This window comes from Pleurodeles waltl, chromosome 8 (assembly GCF_031143425.1).
Source record: "Pleurodeles waltl isolate 20211129_DDA chromosome 8, aPleWal1.hap1.20221129, whole genome shotgun sequence".
NCBI lineage: Eukaryota > Metazoa > Chordata > Amphibia > Caudata > Salamandridae > Pleurodeles > Pleurodeles waltl.
In genome coordinates this window covers 253,108,728-253,123,402 of record NC_090447.1, presented here as the reverse complement: position 1 = coordinate 253,123,402, position 14,675 = coordinate 253,108,728, and the positions used below count along the sequence as shown (strand labels likewise).

Genomic DNA, 14,675 nt, shown 5'->3' with positions numbered 1-14,675 from the left:
TTTGACTCATGATTTCAAACGTAATTATAACACACAGTTCAGTTTTTAAGCAGGTTAGATTTGTTAAAATATTTGCCTAGTAGTGAAAAGCCTTTCAGTATTTTTTTTCAGATGTCCCAAATAAGTTGTGCTGTACAGTCCATTTAAGAATCACGAGGGCCTTCTCAACCCTCCTGCTTTCACTTCTACATATGGCTAGCATGCTTAGACTCATGAACGTTTAGCTGTTAATTTGTGTCTTTCTTGCTTGTTTCTATTCTGCTTTGTTAAGATTTTGTTCTTTCTCCAACATCAGCTTGAACCTTTTTTTGCACCCTTCAGTGACATTTACTTGAGTCCACGCACCGATCTTGTTCATGGTCCACAATTGTGTCCCAGTTCTAATAACTTCCAGCAAAAGTATCCCTGCTGCTTCACATTGAATGGAGGGCCTATTGAGAAGCATTGACCACAGTGACAGGGTGGGACCATATTATGAGCAGACATGAAACGTACTGACTTAGGTTTTTTCTAGGTTAATATGGGATACTGTGTTGTTCGTTCATGACATCATTTAAAAGATGTCGTGTACAGCCTCTTGGACCATGTGACTGAAAGAAAATGAATGTGAGACTATCTACCTCTTCTTAAACAGAACATAACAGCTATATTTCTAGAGCACACCTTCATCCCCGAGGAGACTGTAAGTACCATTGACGGATAACCTCAGTGTTGTTTCTGAACTCAGTAGTAATCATTTAGTCTACTTTGGAAGGATAAAAGTTGAGTAAACCCACCCACAATTTAATATTTGATCCATGCAGAAGATGCATTAACCTGCTTAGGTACCAGGCTCTGTCTCTCAATAATTGGATATGGACCTCTTCTAACAGATTACTTTTCACAGGCTACACTAGTATTAATGCTTCTGTACACTACTCCTGTAGAATAACAGGCACCAGCAAAGCCACTACATCCAGGTTTAAAACATGAATGTAAGCACATTAAAGCCAGACAGAGAAATGAAAAGTTGAAAAGTATGAAAAGTATTGAAGAAGAATAGGGGCTGAGGAACACCCATGCAAAGAGAGAGGTGTGAAGGAAGAACACAAGAGGTTGGAGAATGTAGGGAAAGTAAGAGGTAGTAACGAGGATCACACCACGGAAAGATGGAATACTAGGATAGAGGAACATTAGATGGTGGTGGATGGGCGGAGGTGATGAGTGCATAGTGGAAAAAAGAAGAGATGGGTGGGACAGCATAACACACAGGAGAAAGCCAGCAGTAGAAAACAGAGAGGGTTACAGATATAAAGTAGTCCATCATCCAGTTCACTGCAAACACTGGAGTGGAGGCAGAAGTATACATCCAAACTGCCTCTCGCAATAGGTGAGAGTCGAATACTTCACTGAGCCAAGATTTGATTCACAAAGTGCCAAGCCAATGGCGGAAAGAATCTGGTTGAAGAAAGCCAATGGTTGAAAGAGGTGGACTAACACTCCATTAGATATCTATTGGTGGCAGAAGGTCTGTTTGCCAGCTGCACAGTCAAGACCTTGACCTAAATAAAAAAGGGTAACCTTAAAAACAGACAGTTTTTCTGTCACTCCTGGGGCATGTTCACATAAAGTGTGATGGGTATATAAATCAGCACAAATTACCATTGACTCTATTTTGTGCACAGCTATTGTGCTTCTCCACATATAAGAGGCTGTGCTGTGTTGCTTTACTGCAATTTGAAGGCATACAATGAGTTTGTTTGCCAGCCATTACTAAAGGGGGTGTTATCCTATTGAAGTTTTATTTCAATGCAAATGAAGGATTCCCAACTTCTGCAATGGCATGTTGCATTACACAACATGCACTGGAAGTGTGAGTGCTGCTTATAGAAGAGCCACAAATGTAGAACATCCCATGTGGGTAAAATGTGCAATCCCATACAGGAGGTTTGACAGTGAGTCCTTCACAGGAACAGAGAGCTAAAGCTATTCTTTGCCTCTTTCTTGAAATCATTTACTAAAGATGTATGTTATGTTATGTTGTATTGATTTGTATATCACACTAATCACCTGAGAGGGTATCCAGGCACTTGGTCAGGTGTGTAGGTGTGTAAGTGTGAGGTGCTCAAGGTGCTTCTACGAAGAGCCACGTCTTAAGGTTCTTGTAGAACTCAAGAAGTTAGGAGGAGGTTCTGATGTATTGAGGGAGGTCATTCCATGTCTTGAGTGCAATGTAGGAGAATGCCCAACCTCCAGTTTTGCTTTTGTGAATGCGGGGAATGTGTGCAAGTGAGAGTGAGTCAGAGCGTAGGTGTCTGGTGGGTTGGTGAAAGAGTATGTGGCTGTTCAGGTAAACTGGTCCTATATTTTGGAGGGCTTTGTATGAGTATGTGATAAGTTTGAATTGGCTGTGCTTATGAACGGGGAGCCAGTGAAGCTTCTTGAGGTGCGGTGTGACGTGGGTGTGGCATGGGAGGTCGAATATGTGTCTTGCAGCAGTGTTCTGGATGGTCTGGAGTCTCTGTAGAAGTTGTGTGGAGATTCTGTCGTAGAGAGTTTTGCTGTAGTCCAGCCTGCTGGTGATAAGTGCTTGCGTGACATTCCTGTTGGTGTTCTGAGGCAACCAGTTGAGACCTTTCATAAGATGCATATCATGTGGAAGCAGGAGGTGCACATTGTGTTGACTTGAGCTGTCATGTTAAGCTTGTCCTCTAGGGTGATCCCTAGATTTCTTGCGTCGTCTGTGGGTGTAGGTGTTGTTCCTACCTCTGACGCCTACCAGGTGCAGTCCTATGGGGAGGTCTTCTTGCCAAAGACCATTACTTCTGTCTTGTCAGAGTTGAGCTGCCCGCATTTGGCTCACAACCAGTCTGTTACCATGGTCATGTAGTTGGTGAAGTGGGTCCTGGTGGTTGTCTTGACTGTCACAGAGAGGATGAGTTGGCAGTGTCATCGGCTTAGGAGATGATGCCTTGTGATCAGATGGTTTTGGCGAGCAGTGTCTTGTATATGTTGAAACGGGTGGGGCTGAGGGAAGATCCCTGTGGGACTCCGTATGGTCTCTGATGTGAAGGGAAAGAGCCTGACCTTTTGGGTTCTTCCTGTGAGGAAGGAACAGATACATTTTAGAGCAGATCCTTGTATGCCATTCTTGTGACAACTTCTGATGAGGGTGTTAAGGGAGGTTGTGTTGAAGGCAGTGGAAAGGTGAAGCAGAATGAGAGCCGCTGTTTCTCCTCGGCCACAATGAGTGCTGTTTTGGTGCTGTGGTTCTTTCTGGATCCTGATTGAGTGTTGTTGAGAAGATGGTGAAGTTCGAGGAGGGTTGTGAGTTGCTTGTTGATGACCTCCTTACTCACTTTGACTAGATAGGGGAGCAGGGAGATTGGTTGAAAGTTGCTTAGTTGATTCGGGTTGGCTGCAGGCTCCTTGCGGATGCCGTTCATTTCTGCATGTTTCCATTCACCTGGAAAAGTGGTAGACGTGATGGAAGTATTGATGTGCGTCAGAGTGGTGCTGATTAGTGATGTTGCCAGGCTGTAGATGCAGAGGGGCATGAGTCTTTTTGGGGCCCTGAGTGGATGGTCATGTGATTGCTGCTGTTTCATTTCTGTTAAGGGTTGTCCATTCAGTCAGGTGGCCGTCTTGATTGGTGATGGCTAGGTTAGCAACAAGTTCTCTGGTGTTGAGTTGTTGTGTGAAGTTGCTGTAAATGTTGGCAATTTTGCTGTGGAAGAAGTTGGATAGATTGTTAGAGTGTTGTTCGGAGGCAGCGATGTTGTTGACAGTGGCTAAGGGTAAGGTGAAATCCTTAACGATCGAGAAAATCTCCTTGCAGCTGTTGGAGCTTCCTGTGGTACTGTCCACAAATGCCTTTTCCTTGGTGGCTCTTATTTGCTGGGGATATTTTTTAAAGTCATACAAGCAACTGAAATAGTGAATGCCGTAGTGAAACACCTGAGGATGCACTCTTTTAACCCTTACCAAGAACGATCTGGCCACCCACCCTTTGATCTAATGGCAAGGATATGTATACCACAACTCCTAATTTCTGGTTGGTGATAAGTCGTAACACACCTGCTAATGTATAGTGATAACCCAGCACCAGAAGTTAGCGGTCAGGGAGACAAGGAGCACATGGAAAATGAGTGAAGTATTAGCAGGACCACAAAGTCTTAAACAATAGGAGCAAGTAATTCACACAAGAAACAGGACTGGACTAGCAACCATTTCGATATAAGCCCCACCCACTTACTCTCTCTTTCCATTCTTTCTTAGTCCCTCTCTCTCTCGCTCTCTCTCCCTCTATCGTTATGTAGCCACTGTGCCTGATGCCATAGACACTGAGGAGTCAATGACATGGGGTTGGCAGTCAAGCTTAAAAAAAACGTCCTTAAGTGGCTAGAGCCCACACACAACACCTGAGGAAATTCCTGATGAAGTAAATAGCCAGTCCAACCCTGACTGGGCAAACAGTTTCGAATGCTCTCGGCATTAGATGCCACAATTACATTAACGTTGTGGCATGAGTCCTGGTACACCAAAAGATTACCCTTTTGTTTGGGCCAGCACAACACCAATCTTGTAAGTTTCAAACAGCACCGAAGGACTTTGGAAGAAGTTATTGTCCTTTATCGAATTAGCTTAAAACAACACAGACACATCTGATTTGGAAAATGGGTTAATTAATACTGTGTTTGAAAACAGGTAGGTTTGCATTCATTTTTGCATATTCAATTATTTTAGAAGCTTCAGAAAAAGCTATTTTTCCAAAAGCCTTGTGCCATCAGTAGAGGTGCAGCACACTGTGCAATTTATTTGGGAAAAGTTGGTGAACATGATGTATAATTAAACTTTGTGTATAAAATTTGATATGCTTGTATCTAATGTAACTTTTTTGTCACAAGAGAGTATATCGTCCATAAAAAGTGTAGCATGCCAATAGTCAGGTGACTAGTTCAAGCAGAAAGCGTTAAGTTAAAACACAGTTTCGGTCATATTTTTGGCTGACTGGTGCTCCAACAGTTGAGGAGTTGGAGTTCTGCTATTTTACCACCTTAGACAGTGATTGCACAACAGGAGAACTTTCAAAGCGTGTGCTGCTTTTGACTGGAAAAATAGCAGCATTTGTTAACATATCTAAAGCAAACAATTGAACATAATACAATAATATATACACAAAGCATCATGGAACAATTAAAACATAACAGACATATCACAAACAAACATTCAAAACAGACCGTAATAAAACAACCACAGTACAAGAGAACAGAGCTACATTGCAACAATCCAGCACAAAGCACATCAACACTACAATAAAATGCCACACTACAAATGTGCACAAACCTTCTTGGCACTTATTCCTGGCTCCAGTGTCCTGTTTTTATAATACGGTGATAAAAGTTATTGGGATACTGTAAAATTGTTTTGCCGTCACTAACAGGGCTTGTATGAAAAAGGAAAGTATAATGTGTCCTGCCTCAATCCTCTTCTGATCTCTACAGAATTTTTTGGCGAATCAATGGGTGTTTGCCAAATCCCTGTCCAATCGATAACATTTTAAATTACTTAGTAGTTGGCTGTTGACCTGATTTCAATAGGCCTAAACCATACTTGTAAACGTCCAATCTTTTATTGGGCATTGAATACTGGGGTTATTTTATATGCAGTACTCATTTGGCATTTACGGTGACTGTGAAAAAGAGTGCCAAAATGATTTGGTCAGGATCATTTGAAGTTGGAAGGCGAGGCAAGAATGTGGTCTCCTAGTTCCAAAATCTAGGTTACAGACACTAGTACATACTTTACCTCAATGTCAAATATGAATATTTGACGCAGTTGCACTGCATTATATTCCCTTAAATAATTTTAAGAGACCCTTTTAGACCTTAATAGTGTATGATTAGTAATGTACAGTCTCCAGCATTTAAGGGAGTAAGATGCTGTTTTTTCCTAGCATTTAATGCGCCACCGGCTGCTTGTTAAAGGCATAGGGCTTTCTTATTTGGTAAAGACAGGAATTAAAGAATTAGGGTATCTAATGAATTTGCCTCTGTCCTACTTCAGATACAACAGATGTGAAAAAGTGGCATGTACCAAGCTTTTGTTCAAAGAAGCCTGGGAATCGGGTAGGGAAAGTGCTGAACTGCCTTTTATTCTACACTCTAGGAGCCATTCAAGGAAGGGTCGAGCTTGAGAACAGTGAGGTTTCAAAGAGCTTTTTAACACCAGGATTTAGAAGCAGATGAAGAGCTCAGCCTCCTCCCATGCTGAGTTACGCTCTCCTGTCATTATTGAAAAACTCAAAATGATAACAAATCCGAATTATCGGACAAGAAATGTATTCCAAAATGCAGTAGACATTTTTATAAGTTGGAAAAATGCTGGTGTGGGATATGGAATGCTTGTCTAACAATTTTTTTACTTCACTTTTCTAGATTGTGGGGGAATGCTTTCTGCTTAGCTGACAACCATGGCAGACAGCCTGAAAGTCGACTGGTAAGTCAAAGTCTCTTGTTTTTACTGTCTATATGACTCAATTAGTCTAAAGCCCATAACTCTAATAAAAGAAGTAGCTGCTTTGTCAGACTATCTTTCATATTTTAGTTTACTATACAAAGAGGAAAGTTGTTTTTGTGTTTCCTTGGTACTTTCACAAGGGACAATTACTGTAAGTCAGCACGCATTAGACTAATACCAAACATTTTGCATCTGTAATGTTTTAAATTGGAATAACTTTTGCCTGAAGATCTGAAGCGAGGAGCACAGTTTTCTCAGAATTTAAAATGCATCTTCACAAATCTGTTTCCCTTAATTGCTGCTGTCATAGCAGCAGCAACACCTGCATTCCTGTACGTGCTGCAAGAATTCCATGGAAGCACAATCTTTTCCCCATTGGTACATTACTTAGTAATTGTGACACACTGCATAAGGTGCTTTCTGGTATAAGCAGTGGTGCACATCATGTCAACAGAAATAACCCTTTTATTTTACTGCACCTTATGACGATTTAGAGGACGCGGATCACACCCTTTGAGAAGTGTCCTTTTATGCAGACTGACAGCAGCACAACATTCATGATATGCTTAGTCCAAGACATACATAAGTGTATTTAGTGTGAAAAATTGAGTTTAAAAGGAGGCTTCTGACTGACATTCTTTTACTCTACTCAATTTGATGAGGGATCTAGCATGATATGAAAATATTGCTGCACATCAACTGGTATGCAGACCTACTGCGCGCGAGAAAAAGGGGACAACTCCCCCAATAATGCTTGTTCCTGTCTTGGCAAAACGCATGTCCAGTAGAATACTATTTGTCGAAGAAATGTTTTTTTATTTGCACTCAAAAACTATGTATGCATGTCAACGTAGACAATTTTCGAACTATACCCAAGGTAAATCCTTTTTTGTGATACATCCTTTGTAGTAATGATTTTGTATATGCATTACATGTCATACAATTGCATCCTTTTCCCATTACATATCGTATGATTGCATCACTCTCCATAGCAAATAGAAAATTATGACATTACCTAATTTGCTAATGCATTTTGGGCAACGGGTGCCCGTCGACAGGGAGAAAAAGCTACAAAAGATTTGTTAACAAATATGTTAAAAAAGCAAACAAAACCTAACAGTCGAAACCACCACCGTTTGTAGGATGCCAGTGTGACTTTAAGATTAACTCCATCCAAAAAAAACTAGGACCCATATTAATGAAAAATTATACACAACTGCGCAGTTGTGCGTCAAAAATTGTAGAGCAAGCTACCGCCATTCCTTAGAGCCATTTGTGTGCCATATTAAATGACCCACGATGGCGCTAAGGAATGGCTAACGTCATGAAAAATGACATTAGCCAGGACAGGATGGCGATAGAAAAAAATGGCGCTAGGCAGATTAGCTGCAAAATAAATCCCAAAAAGCAGCCAAAAGATTATCCTGTCTAACTTTAGAAAGGAGTCATTATCACAACCCCAGTACCCACCACTGGGGACCAGTGTCTCCAGGACAACCCCAACAGACCCAGTGCCAGCCAGGGGGCCTCATGTAAGTGGTCCCCGGTGGCACCTAACAGTAAAACACATATACTTACCTAAACGTATCTGGGAGGGCTCCCTCCTCCAGTAGTGCCCCTGTGGTGTGGGTGATGCTGGGGTGGGCATCTATGTGCCCAAAATAGGGACACCATGGTGGAATCCATGGTGTTTCCCTTTGAAAATGTGCCTAACTGCACTTTAATGCCTGGTCTGACCAGGCATTAAGATTTTGACTCCAATCGGGCTTAGTGTCATTTTCTGGGTCTGCTATCTAGGTGCACCTAATTTTAGCATCAGGAGGTAAGTATGGTGCTAGCGTCATTTTTAGGGCGGGTGAAATAATAGAACTGTGATGGAACTCTTCAGATAGAAGATCATTCTTCTGAAGTGATTACTGCTGCAGGTATTATTAAAGCCAAACAAGAGATATCTGACAGGTGAAACATATAACAAATCTTCCATTACATCCCCATCAGGATCACAACCCCTCCAACCATCCTGTAATTCAAAAGGCAGTAAGACTAATGTCTTCAGAGAGCACTACCATCTTACATAACAGGAACACACTTGTTACTTGCCTAACTACAGATGATCTTGAATCATAAATCTGGCATCTCACCTGCTGTTCAGCACTTTGTTGCTTGCCGCTTCGATGTGCTCTATATGTACCCTTTAAATCAATCAATCAGTTTTTATAAAGTGCAACTACTCACCCATGAGGGTCTCACAGCGCTGGTAGTGTGGTATGGTGACTGATGGACTTTGTCTGAGATGTGTGGACAGGTTGTTCCAGCTCTTAGCTGTGAGGTAGGCGAAAGATCTTCCTCTGGGGATGGTTTTCCGGATGTGTGGGATGGTGGCTAGCACCTACTGGGGGGAGCAGAGGGGTCTGGCGGGGTTATGGAATGAGATGCAATGGTTCAAGTAGGCCAGTCCGGTGTTGTGAAAGGCCTTGTAGGTGTGGGTGAGTAGTTTGAAGTTGATTAGCTTCTCCACTGGGAGCCAATGAAGGATCCTCAGGTTTTGGGAGATGTGTTCGTGGCAGGGGAAGTTCAGGACGAGTCTAGCGGCGGTGTTTTGGATGAGTTGTGGTTTCCTGATATTCTTTGATGTGGTGCCAGCATAGAGTGCGTTGCCGTAGTCGAGCTTGCTTGTGACTAGGGCGTGGTTGATTATCTTGTGGCAGTCAACTGGGATCCATTTGAAGATTTTGCGTAGTTGGGATAGGGTGTGCCAGCAGGAAGAGGTGACTGCATTTACTTGTCAGGTCATTGATAGGGAAGAGTCGAGTATGATTCCTAGCTTGCGGGCGTGGTCAGTCTGAGTAGGTGGTGCGCTGAGGAATGTGGACCACCAGTAGTCGTCCCAGGCTGAAGTAGATTTTTTGAAGATGATGAGCTCGGTCTTGTCTGAGTTGAGCTTGAGGCAGCTCTCCCTCATCCGGCGGCAATGGCTTTCAATCCGGTGTGAAAGTTCCTCTTAGCTTTGTCCGGGACTTCAGTGAGGGATATGATGAGTTGTGTATCATCGGCGTATGAAATGATGTTCACTCCGTGGTCTCTGACGATGGCTGCAAGCAGGGCCATGTAGATCTTGAAGAGCATTGGGCTCAGGGAGGATCCCTGAGGGACTCCGCAGCTGACTCCTATTGGTTTGTATATGAAAGGTGGGAGCCTGACTCTCTGTGTTTTTCCGGTGAGGAAGGAGTGAATCCATTGCAAGGCTTTTCCGCGGATTCCTGTGTCGTGGAGTCTGGTGCATAAAGTGCTGTGGGAGACCGCGTCGAAGGCTTCTGAGAGGTTGAGGAGTATGAGTGCTGCAGTGTGGCCATGGTCGAGGAGTGTGCAGATGTCATCGGTGGCTGCAAGAAGAGCTGTCTCCATGCTGTGGTTGCTGCTGAAGCCAGACTGAGAGGTATACAGAGAGTTGTTTCCTCTGAGAATTGTCGCAGCTGTGAATTTATGGCTTTTTCCAGGGCTTTGGCAGGGTAGGGTAGCAGCGAGATGGGCCAGAAATTCTTGAGCTCTGATGGGTTGGCTTTGGGTTTCTTCAGGAGGGGGCGGACTTCGCCGTGTTTCCAATCTTAGGGGAAGGTGGCTGTTTGGATAGAGCAGGTCAGAATCTTGCGGAGTTTGGGGGTGATGGATGCACTGGCTTTGTTGTAGATGTGGTGAAGACATGGGTCTGTGGGAGCTCCGGAGTGAATACTGTTCATGATGATTTCAGTCTCTTCTGTGGTGAGAGTGGCCCATCTGTGGATGGTTTGGGTGAGTTCTAGGGGGCTGGGTCAGTCGTAGTTTCTAATGCTGGGTTGGTTCTGTGGGAGAAAGCTGTCATGGATGTCCTCAATCTTGTGGTGGAAGAAAGTGGCCAATTTGTCACAGTAGTCTTGCAACGGCGGATGTTGGTGACTTCGGATGGAGGATTGGTGAATTAGTTGATTACCGTGAAGAGTTCTCTCGTGTTGTGCGGGGAGGTGTTGATGCGTTCACAAAGTGTTGCTTTTTTTTTGCATTCTTGATGCGTTGGTGATGGGTGGCAGTGGCGGCTCTGAAGGAGGCGAGGTCTTCTCTGGATTTGCTGTTTCTCCATTTCTTCTCTAGGCGCCTGCAGGCGCATTTGGATTCTTGGAGTTTGGTGGTGAACCAGCTGGCTTTTTTTGGGATGCACTTGACCGAAGTTGATCAGAAGGGGGCTAAAGAGTTGGCGCATTCGGTGATCCAGGAGTTGAGGTTGCGTGCTGTGGCATTGGAATCGTTGGTGGGTGGTGGGGGTGATTTGGCAACCATCGTGGTGAGTTGCTCTTCAGTGTCTTCATTCCATTTCCTGTGGGGGGCCTGGAGCACAGGGAGGCGGCTGTTGGGTACAGTGATGGCAAAGTGTAGTCAGTGATGGTCGGTCCATTCCGGAGTGGAGATATTCTTGATGGTAATGCATTTCTTGAGGTGAAAATGGGGTCTAAGGTGTGTCGATGAAGGCTGGGAGGGGGCCGGGCATTCTGTAGACCAGGGTGCCACAGAGGGAGGAGTTGTGAGTGGCGTGGATCAGGAAGTGTAGGTATTCCATTGTGGTGCAGTGTTCCTCCGTGTTGACCGTGATGCGGAGTGAGGACTTGTGTACGATGGCCAGTCCGGATGGGAGGGCCGGTCCTTCCTTGGGATGTTGTAGCCGTCTGGGATTGCGATGTCTGGTCCGGAGGTAGGGTTGGTCCAGGTCTCGGTTAGGAATGCGATGTCTGGATGGGCGGAGTCGATCAGGTCCCTAAGTTCGGTGTTGTGCTAATGGAAGGAGCGTATATTCAGAAGGAGGCAGTTGATGAGGTTGTGGCGGGTGGCGGTGGTTTCAGGTTTGGGTTGTTCCGGTTGTTTGTTGTGGCTGAAACGGAGGTTGCAGTTCTGGCAGGAAAAAGTTCCCTGGGTGTCCTTAGGAGATGTGGTGCATGAGGCGTTGAGACTTCTGGTGTTGAGGTGGTGAAGGGTCTTGGCGTCGTAATGGAGGGCAGCTAGGGAATGGCTTATCGGAGATTCGAGGTTCCTGGTGCTGGGTGCGGACGGGCTTGCTTTTGGCGCGCCTTCGGTGCCCCAGCAGCACAGCCACACTGCAGCCACTAATAATAACAAGAGGTATGCTGGGAGGCGGGAGGGTGGGAAAAGTACTTCGAGGGGGGCAGGGCCGCGGGGCAGCAGCAGCGCAGGAGGGAGAGGGTAACAGAAGAGACAGAAAACTAAGAGAAGGGACCAAAAAAAGAAAAACGGAGTAAAACAGAGGTAAAAGGCAGAAGTATAAAAGCAAGAGTAAGAAGAGGCAGAGAGAGACAGAAGATACTTACTTGTAGATGGCCACTAGATCACCAGGAAGGAGGCACAGTCAGGAGCCTGCGGGTGGACGAGGGCCTCAAACTGAGAGTCAGGCAGGCTCTCAGTTCGTTCCCAAGGCAGAGACAGCATGAGGAGCTGGGGAGGGCAACAGACGCTGACCGGGAGGTCAGTAGAGTCGCAGTGTATACAAATAGATTACTGCAAGTCCAGTAACTATCATCATATATCACAAGCTGAAAATCCATTGTAAGTCCAATATGTACATTATGGAGGTAAGCTGGTCCACAGTCAGACGTCACATCAATGCTGCAGTAATTTCTTACACTCCTTATTCTGTATTAATGTTTCAGTTTGATTTCTGTCCATTAAGTGTAGACTCTGACTTTGGATGGATTTGCCCCCTCTCAGTCCACCAGATTTGCCACTTACGCCCACCTTTCTCCAGTTGGTCATATTCTTTCTGTATTCTTTCTGTATGCATCCCCCTTTTCTTGAGAATGTGGCCCCCTGTTAAGAGGGATGAGATGATTTTCGATAAGCAAACTGATTGGGTGCAACACCAGACTATCATGGTCAGAATATTATCTGGTCCAAAATATCATCAACAATAATATTGCACAATTTGAGTTACAGGTAGAATATCTACACCCTTTGAGAAAATATATTTGTAAACGTTGTTTAGGGCACAATATATATGTCTTGCCACCACTGATCGATATTTATACTCCAGTTGCCGAAGCCCTGCAGAGCTTACAGAATATGAAGACTGACATTGATATTAATATTTCTTATAAAGCGCGTGAATACCAATCTGCATCTTGGTGCTAAAGCTGCAGAAATGGGAGGAAGCAGAGAAACAAAGCCAATTGCTGGAATCAGTAAAATGATTACAAACCGGAAAACAACCAAGTCGTGAGGAGCTTTCTAAAACACAACAAATTTGACTGGATTTTTAGATGAAGAGGTAGCTTATTCCATATTTAAGATGAGATGGGGAAAAAAGCTCCTCCCTCCCCAGCAACTTCTTCTGAATCTTGTGAAATGAAGAGACTTAGAAGAAGCTGAAATATCTTTGAAGAAAAAGAATTGTATGGAAATGATCATGTTTACATTTTATAGTATAAAACATTATCTTGTATCTTTCCATCTTTCTCTTTCAACAATTACCTTCATTACATTAAATATGTTTGGACACTTTCCTGGTAAAGAGATCCACCATCATTGTGTGTGATACATGCAGTGCTCTGGGGCATTTGTAGTTTACAATAAACTTATTAAAACCTGTTTAGTTCATTCGTTTTTAAGAAAGTCTTGTGTTAAAAAAAAACTAACACTATTTTCGAGCGACTTAAATCTAAAATTTGCATTGACTTTTGGCTTTATTCTTCATATTCTGTGTAGTCTATGTGTTACATTGTCATTCCCCTGCATGGTCTCCTCAACCACTGAAGTAGACATCCTATTTAATCATCTCATGAACATTTAAATAACAAGCATTTACATATCAATTAGAGCTGTAGCAGTGCAAGAGAACTTTACTGTGGGTGTTAATGTGGTGCTGAGCACTGGTAATGCATTATATTGTGGGTTGGGTATTCTGGGGGTTGTAGTTCAATGCTAGGGCATGATATTGGGTTGTTGCATGGTGGTAGTGCATTGAGACGGAGATGGTGTTATAGGAGGGAGGACTGTTATACTGGGTGGTAGTCAGGTTGTAATGTGCTAGTAGCTGGATGTACAGTGCTGAGAAGTTGAATTTTTTATTGGGGCGTCTTCACAGCACGAGTCTGCAGTAATGTAAGGCTGGCAATATTGAGCTGTAGTGTGCTGGTGGTGAAGATGAGATGTGTGAGTGCTTATGAAGATAGTGCACTTCTAGGTACTATTTCAGTGGTGTGAGGTGGTGATGCAGTAGCATTTGGTAATTCTGTGGTTATGGTAGGTAGCATTATGGTGCATTAGTGGAAGTCAGATTGCGGTTGATAGAGAAAATATGGGTAGTTGTGCGTAAGTAGTGATGCGGGTGTATAAGCTTTAGGGAAAGAGCAGTGCAGCAAGAGTTATTGCAGTGATGGGGATTGCAGTACTGTAACGTGTGGGTTGTCATGGTATATCTAGGTTGGTAAATGTGATGGAATGGGTGGCTCGCTAGAAGTGGAGGTGATAGTCTGGTGTATGATTTGGAAGTATAGAAGCTTGATTGACAGCATGATTTTGGTGATACTGTGGGAGGTATTGCTGCCCTGATGTAGGAACTGTGATGCTCAGTGTTGGTGCTGCTATACTAGAAGGAGGGTGATATCGATTCTGCAGCAATTCCTTTCTTTATGACTGTTCCTGATTTTACCTTCCTTCAACACAACCCTGTTTATTTTCCTCCTCTTTTTCTGTGTTCCTGAACTCACAACCTAAGAATAATTTTTGATTCTGCTCTCTTTTTCTTGTCACATGTCTGCCTCTGCTCATACTATTCATACCACATATGTAAAACCCCCCTTTTATAACCTGTTTTATTGCTAAACTCCTTATCACAAGCCTTGACTTTTCTCGATTGGTCTAATGTTATATTCTTCTTTTTGGTCTCCAAATCTGCTTCTTACCATGCTTCAATCAATGTTTGATAGCTCTATTTCTATTTTCCAGTTCCTCCTGACTGGACATATCTCCCCCTTTGTCATTTATCTTAACTTGGTGCCCCTTCGCTCTCACCTCTGTTTCATTTTCTGTGAACTACTTTGAACTATGGTCATGGGCATGCCCTTTGTGCACCAACGAAGGGTGTGTCGACTTCTTGCAGCAACAGCAACCTCAGTTAACACATCCAAAGTGCCTCCCTC

The 14,675-nt window shown here is 43.7% G+C and overlaps 1 long non-coding RNA gene across 2 annotated transcripts in view; it reads left to right on the top strand.

Moving 5' to 3' along the window:
• LOC138249898 (uncharacterized) overlaps positions 1–14,675 on the top strand; it is a 587,389-nt gene that overhangs the window by 90,213 nt on the left and 482,501 nt on the right. For both annotated transcript variants that reach the window (XR_011194855.1, XR_011194856.1), the window contains exon 2: positions 6,417–6,477. This is a non-coding gene — a long non-coding RNA (uncharacterized lncRNA). The remainder of the gene's footprint in view (positions 1–6,416; positions 6,478–14,675) is intronic.